This window comes from Protobothrops mucrosquamatus, unplaced genomic scaffold (assembly GCF_001527695.2).
Source record: "Protobothrops mucrosquamatus isolate PMUCROS unplaced genomic scaffold, P.Mucros_1.0 scaffold664, whole genome shotgun sequence".
NCBI lineage: Eukaryota > Metazoa > Chordata > Lepidosauria > Squamata > Viperidae > Protobothrops > Protobothrops mucrosquamatus.
The window spans coordinates 870305-878197 of record NW_015386952.1 but is presented as its reverse complement, the minus strand read 5'-3'; positions in this window follow the sequence as shown (position 1 = coordinate 878197).

Below are 7893 nucleotides of genomic sequence, written 5' to 3'. Positions count from 1 at the left end.
CACTGTTCTTACCCAATTCCAAACACGTTGTTTACAGTCATCTTGAAGTAGTACTTTTGGACTTCAGTTGCTTATAGGCTAGACTCAGAAATTGAGCTAGCCTCTTCTCCTGCCGGTTTCTGGAGGGTTTTTCCCAAACTGATCGGATTGACCGCCGTCTCTCCGCAATCAGTGGTACTTCCCCCCTTCTGTGTTGCCTCTATGGGCCAACTTCAGGCCCATTTAGGGTTCCCTGGCAGGCAGAAATCAGCCATAGGGAGTGGAGCCCTATGATCCCTCGGCTACTGCGCTACTGCACAAAACCGGAATTCTATTCTATTCTATTCGCTAAATTTTGCATGCAGTGTGTAAACCTTTTTCAGATCTGGGTATGTAGATTATTTCATTTCTCCTATTTTTAAATTTTGTGATAGCCAATGGCCAAACATTAGAAAGTATATTGAATTACACATTAAAGCAATGATATCCCACTGTTCCTCCTGAATGATTCCAAGAACAGCATGAATATTATTAAAATAAGATACTCCCTGCGCTTGGCTTTATAAACTAAAATGTAGGAAGAAAAGGTGATGGAAAGGGAAAAGGAAAGTAAAACAGGGCCAGGATTTTGGGCGGTTTTTTTGGTATTTTTATAAGGGGGTGCCTTGCTAGAAATGGACTGTTCAGAGTGGAATAGATGAATTGCCAGAAAGTGTTGTCTAACCTCAAGATCAGTTATTTACTGTCAGGGTTGATAGGCATCTTGACCAACTAGTAGGGGAATGAAAAAAAAATGAAGTTCCTGGTGGTCTTACTCATCTGGGCACTTGTTTCATTATAATATAAATGAGAAGCAATATTTCTGCTCTTTGTTTTGCAATGCCAGAGGAGAAAGGCCACAAAATACCACGACACAAAATCCAAACTGACTTTTGACTTACCTGGTAGGGCAGACCTTAATCCATTATTATTATTATTATTATTGTTGTTGTTGTTGTTGTTGTTGTCTTAGAGCCAGAAAACAAATTATTAAAGTAGAGCAGGTAGCAAAAAGCTTTTCAGTCTTGCAGTCATTCCACTAAATTAGGGTTTTTCAAACTTTATTTCACAGAAGCCTGGATTCACTCAAACCCAGCTAATTTTCCTATCGTTAGGTCTCTGCCTCTTGATCAGGAATTTTGGTATATTAAGTTTAAGTTTACTATGAAGTTTTCCTGTGGTTTTCTACCTTCAAAGTAGTAAGACGTGGGAGTATGTAAATAGATTGGGATTTGCTGGCTTCACGCCTGTTTTGGAAATCATTTCAATATCAAATACATTTTTGAGCAAAAGTCTGGAGACATCTTGAAGTTAGGGCATAAATTTTGGGATCTGTGGGCCTCCAAGGACACAGAGTCCTCCTAATGTATATGATAGTAAATTAGACTCTAAAGTATGTTTTGCATTTTTTTTTTTAAATGTTGTTGGCTGCTTTGAGCATGTGTCTAAGCAGAAGGGCAGGGGGCGGGGGGGGTGGGTGGAAGATGAATTAAAGGAATAAATAAAAATAAAAAATAAGACTTTGGGGGGAAGTTTCTTTTCTGCAACATGGTTCCCCTTCTGGAAATGGGAGAAAATAGATGTGTTCAATTTGCATATAAACAAAATTTCAAATCAGTAATATTAGCACTGCTTTTTCTAATAAAACATGAAGGTCATGGTTTTCTCTGAGCTCAGCTATTAAAGCTGGAAGCAAAGTGGTGTTGGGAGCTGAGTAGCTCTCTCTCTCTTTCTTCACTGCAGAGTAGCACATAACCAGTCCTGGATGTAAATCTGGAACAATGTCTCAATGTGGGAATATTTTCAATTCGATTTAATTAACCTGGTCAGAAAAATGCAGCAAGCCAGTGCATGACCTTCTAGATGATGCCTTTCTAACCACCAAGGCCCATTACACGTATAAGAAATAGTGTAGAAAAAAAAAAAGAAATAGTGGGATTTGGCTTTCTCCTGAAAGCCTCAGAAATTGATTGTGCCAAGAAAGGCTAGCTTGACCTATTGGCAATAGTGGGTTTTGGCTGAACAAAAATGAGTTACGAATCTTCAGATTTTTCCAGGGGACCTCTCTGCCTAACTCTGGTGGCATCCAAATAGGTGATCCTGTAACCATTACAGCGGTCATGCCATCTAGATGGGGAATCCCTTGTGACATAGTGTGCTGTCCCGCTCACTCACACACACACACACACACACACACACACACACACACACACACACACGTCTAATGAGTTTATTAATATTCCCCAGCAATTCCCTTCACCAAAAACCCAGAACTGTCCCAATTGAGTCCAGCCAGGAGCAAACCAAGGTTAGTCCACAGAGCAATGGCCCAATAGTCCACAAGGCACTTGAAAGTTGCTCAAACAAAATAACTTCACCAGACAAACTTAAATCCATCAGGCAAAACTTAAATCCACACACAAGAGGGTTCAATAGGCAAGAAAAATTCAGAATCTCCAAGGTACAATTCAATTCCAAACACAGTGCCAATCCAGAGTGAAGCAGGAATCATGATAACCAAACCGCTAGAAAACAAACATATGTTCCCAGCAATGCCAACATCTGTCTGCTGTGATAAATAGCCAGCTTCCGGTGCAGTTCGTCAAGATGGGCAGGGCCATCTCCTTTTGAGTAGTCTGGCTGGCCTTCTCTGCTCCTGCCTTTTCTCTGCCCTAAGTGTTCTCAGATGAGGTGCAGAAGGCAGTTCCTTCTCCTCTTCGCTGGCCGGCTGCCACTGCAAACTTTCCCCAGCTGGAGGCGCAGCCAAATCCCTTCCTGTCGGCCATTCAGAGCCATTGATCAACTCAGTTCCTGTGGAATGGGCTCATCCTCCCCTGAGCTGACCTCTGAAGAAGTATCTGGGAAATCATTCAAGGGAGACATCACACATGGTAAAAATAAGCATTTTTCTCTTTCCCACATCACATTTTCTCTTGTAAACTTCTACATTTCTGCTACAGGTAGCCCTTTGCTTTTAGTATTTGCAGCATTTGGCAGTATTTGGCGAACTAACTGAAAGTCCAAGATGAGCTGAATTCACCTGAATAGTACCAGTAGAGATTGGAGTCTTAGCTTGTGAAGTGGTCTGGGGTCATTTTGAATTTGTGTATCAAATAGCCTTAGGTTTTAGTTCTGCCACTTCTTTGTTGGATCCTTTCCCCTCACAATTGTTAAGGAAAGGGTGTTCCACCATCCTCGAATCTAGGTCTAGAATTAGTCACGAAGAGATATACTCCTCCAGTGGAGAAAACTATGGTGATTGGTATCATAGAAAGACCTGACAGAAGTTCCTTAACCTCATCCTCCGGGATATAACACCACAAGAAGAGGAATTTTCTAGTTAAAGTCAGAATTACCACCACCCCTTTCTCTTTACTACCAGAGATATCTACTTTTGTTGATCTTTCCTCTCCATAATGTAAAAAGAGGTGGAGTTTCAACTATACAGGCATCACATTTTTTTGACCCACCTAGCGGACCCCCTGACACAGCCACATGTTTTGGTTCTCTACTTCAACCATATTATTTCCCTTGGTCATATCAAGGAACCCTCCCTTCCCAAATCCCTGCCAATATACTTCCACATCTCTGCATGAAAAAATAATGGTGCAGAAATGGAGATATCATTGCTAGGGACTGTGAGCTCCAATTTCAATGGGAATGGAGAAGAGAGACTGTCTTTCTCCCAACTCATATTGACCTTACTCCCAACCTTTTGGCTATATTTAAGTCAACCTGTCCTACTGTGATAACATCACAGGAATCCCTGCTTCAGCTCCTCAGCCAACACAATCCTGGCATGCTAATCATGCACAAAACCCCAATTACATGCATTTTTTTTCAGCCAGCCATCATCCTTTTTAAAATCAGAGTAAAACTATATGCACTTTTGGAAATGCATAAATACTGCTCCCAATGTTGTTCTCATGGCTACTTGTTAGTTGTGATTGAATGTTCACCATGGGAAAGGCACAGATTACCCATTGCAAAAAATTTTCTGCTCTTCATAGCCAGGCAGGAAATAAGACCTGCAAGAACATGGATTTTGTTTTGTTTTTTCTTAGCATCTCCAAGGAATAAGTGAAGTTCAAAGAACAAGCTGTACACACACACACACACATTTTCACCCTTCCTCTTTCACATTCACCTCTGCCCCCAGACCTTGTTTTTCTTCTGGAGACCACCCACTTCCTTCTATTGCTCTCATTCAGCAATAATTTAAAGAGATTTTTCTTTTCCTCTCCCTCCCTCAACTTGGACAACAAAGCTCAAGCAGACAGCTTGAAGCAGCAAAAGTTCAAGTTCCTTCTTTTCTTTCAGGGCTATATAATGAAGGAAAGAAAAATTGGAGGTGGATCCCTACTGTTTCTGAGCTAGATGCATGCATGCCCAACCCCCCCCCCCCCANATGCAGAATGTTTTGTATCAGTAGAACTGGGGACCAGCATTAAAACTATGAGCTCACTCCTTGCTGAAATAGTCACATGATCACGAATATATTTGCTTTGAACTCAAAGTCCATTCCTTCATTACCAATGTATATACCATCTTCTATGGTGACCTTCTATGGAAAGATAACAGTAATGAGGACACTCTGTACATCACATTACTAGAGGATGCTATGAAGATGCTATAACCACCCAGAGTTGTTGCTGGGAGTCATTCTGCATATCAACTTAAAAACTATGTTAAAGCACAGTCAGCCAACTGTTTAGACTGGATTGGGCATTTTTATCCATCTAATCCTAATGAGTCCTTCCCAAAGACCTGGCATAGGGAGGTGTTGTTTGATAGTGTTAAAGATACCAACGCAGGATGTAAGCTTTTCCAAGTAAAGTTGCCTTTTGGAATTGACTGATGGTGATTTTTGTCAATGCTGATGGTGTTCAAGTGGTGCTCCAGATGTCTTGGGATTGCACAATAGATTACCTATTACTATTGGCACTGTCTTTGCTTTCCTTGACCACAGTTCTACTTCTATTTGCAGGTCCTTGTATTTTATAATTTTCTCCAGTTCTTTCTCTTCTGTTCAGTCAACAATTGTTAAGTCTATGATATTGTGTGGCAGGTGCTTGTCTGTTTGAATTCAGCTCATATATGTAATGGTCATGACCAATTTATTAATCAGGCATTTAAAGCAAACCAGCAAGTCAAACTCTTAGAACTCTATTGTTCTGTAAGATCATTTGACATTTAGGTTTTGTGTGTATGTATGAGTGTGTGTGTGTTGCTACTTTTGACATTCCATTACAAATTGTAAACTACTGTACACATTTTGAAAAGAAAAAACTTTGCATTCTCTCACAAATGAGGGAGAGAATGCTGAGCTTACATACATGAAAAGTTTTCAGACTATTCTGAAAGTCTCAACAAACAATGGGTTTTTAAAATGTCGCAATTGATAAGGATTTTGTAATCTTATGTATCTTATATCTGCATGATAGCCCTGTCTTCCCCACCCTTTCCCTCTGTTTTAACTTAATTTAAGCCTTATTACAGTTTAACTGCTTCATACTTCTGATGAAATAAGTGAAACTCATGAAAGCTTGTGACTTTTAATAAAATATGTTACTCTGTAAAAGGTGCTATTATATTCCTTCTGATTTTAAGATAAATTAAGGAACTGAAGAAAAATTCTCTTTCCTTTTACTACTGCTATATATTGCCCTGATAAGACCACACTTGCAATATCGGGTCCAGTTCTGGTCACGATACAAAAAAGATGTTGAGACACTGGAAAGAGTGCAGAGAAGAATAACAAATATGATGAGGGGACTGGAGGCTAAAACTTATGATGAACAGTTCCAGGAACTGGGTTTGTTTAGTCCAATGAAGAGAAGCACTAAGAGTGACATGACAGAAGTGTTCCAATATTTGAGAGACTGTCTCAAAGAAAAAGGAGTCAGCCTATTCTCCAAAGCAGCAAATGGGCAAGACAAGAAGTAACTGATGGAAATTTATTATAGAAAGATCCAACCTAGAATTAAGGAGAAATTTTCTGACAGTGGAATGGCTTATCTCTGGAAGTTGTAGGTGCTTTTATCACTGGAGGATTTCAAGAAGAGATTGGACAGCCATTTGTCTGGAATGGTATAGGTCACAGGGGTAGGCAACCTCGGCTCTTTTATGACTCATGGACTTCAACTCATAGCTGACTCAGGAATTCTGGGAGTTGAAGTCCATGAGTCATAAAAGAACCAAGGTTGCCTACCCCTGGTATAGGGTCTCCCTGCTCGAGCAGGGGCTTAGAGTAGAAGACATCCAAATTCCTTCCTGTTATTCTGTTTTATGTTCTTTTCTCAGTGCTGATAGCCACGTGCAGTCTCCAAAACAATCGGTCTGTGTGATTAGTGGATAGAGTTGCTTTCCTCAGTCAGGACCCTGCAACTAGAGTAGTGTTTCTCAACCTCAGCAGCTTTAAGAAGTGTGGACTTCAACTTCCAGACTTCCCCAGCCAGAGGGGAGTTGAAGTTCCCACTTCTTAGTTGAGAACCAGTGAGCAAACAGGAAGGCAAACAGATACCTAGGAGTTTTGCTGGGGGAGAAGAAAGGTCTGTGTGGGGGGTGGGGGTGGGGTAGGTACATATTGACCTCCCATAGCCAAAATAAAGATGATGAAGCCAAGGATCAAAACTATGGAAAAAAAAATAAAATAGATTTTTATTTTCAGGTCGAACAGTTCCTAAAGTAGTAGAAAATCAAACATTATTAGTGGAAAGGTGGAAAAGTAGCAGGGGAGAGAAAGTGTTTTCTACTTTAGTGCACAGTGTGTCAAAAGTATAACTCTGCTTTCTAGCAATTAGTCACGGGTTTATGCTCAGCATAATGAGCTCCTGGGTCTCAGGAACAAATCTTTTCCATTTGTGGATGGACAGGGAATGTTAGAGCAGCCGAGAAATTTGTAGATGAAATCTTCTGAGATGAGATAGTTTTGTTGTGGGATTATAGATCTCTTGCTGTCAGGGAGAATTGGGGTCTTGAATAGAGGTTTTCAACTGAAAATAAGGAGGGATGTTCTTTTGTGAGGAGCCTCAGTCCCTTGGGGGAATAAACCCAATCCTCTACTGTAAGGTTACTCTTTTTGAGGTAAGGAGCACATCTGATTGTGGTTCGTTCTGCCATTAGAAACAGAGTTACTGGTTTACAATGGCTGTGTAGCCCACAGGAAAACTTGTTCATCTGCCATAAATGTTGCGGATATCACATACTTTGTAGATAAGTTGAATAATACAATACTCAAAAAGAGCCTGGTGTAATGCCACTATTCAAATCTATAATATAGTGAAGCTGGAGTAGCTGGAGTTCTGATCACTGGAGGCTACATTTGAAGAAGGGTCTAAGATACCAGGGAAACATGGAGCAGTGGACAACCAAAATATTCAAAGAGCTCAAACACCTTTTGAGAAAATAACTAGAATATTTCAGATTCTTTAGCCTTAAAAAAAAGAGTCTGATGTGATTAAGGGATGAAACTGTTCCTTGAATGGACAGAGTATCCTCCCCCCCCCCCCCGCCTCTCTCTCAGAATACTAGGACTGGGATCAGCTAATGAGACTGATTGGAAGGAAACTTAGAAACAGATCCTAAATAGTGCTTTTTCACACACTACAAATCTGGAGAATTCATTTTTACAAGATACAGTGACAGTCATTAACTTACATTAACTTTAAAATAAGATCCAGTAAATTATTGGAAGAGGGGCTATTAAGAACTACTACTCTTGGAATTCAGTGTTACCTCCATGTTGGGAGCAGCAGGATTCCAAATACCAATTGCCAGAGAAAAATAAAGAACGGCAGATACGATCTTTTGTTCTGCTTGGAAACATCCCAGAAGCATCTAGTTAGTTATTGACCAAAATGCTGGAACTAAGCA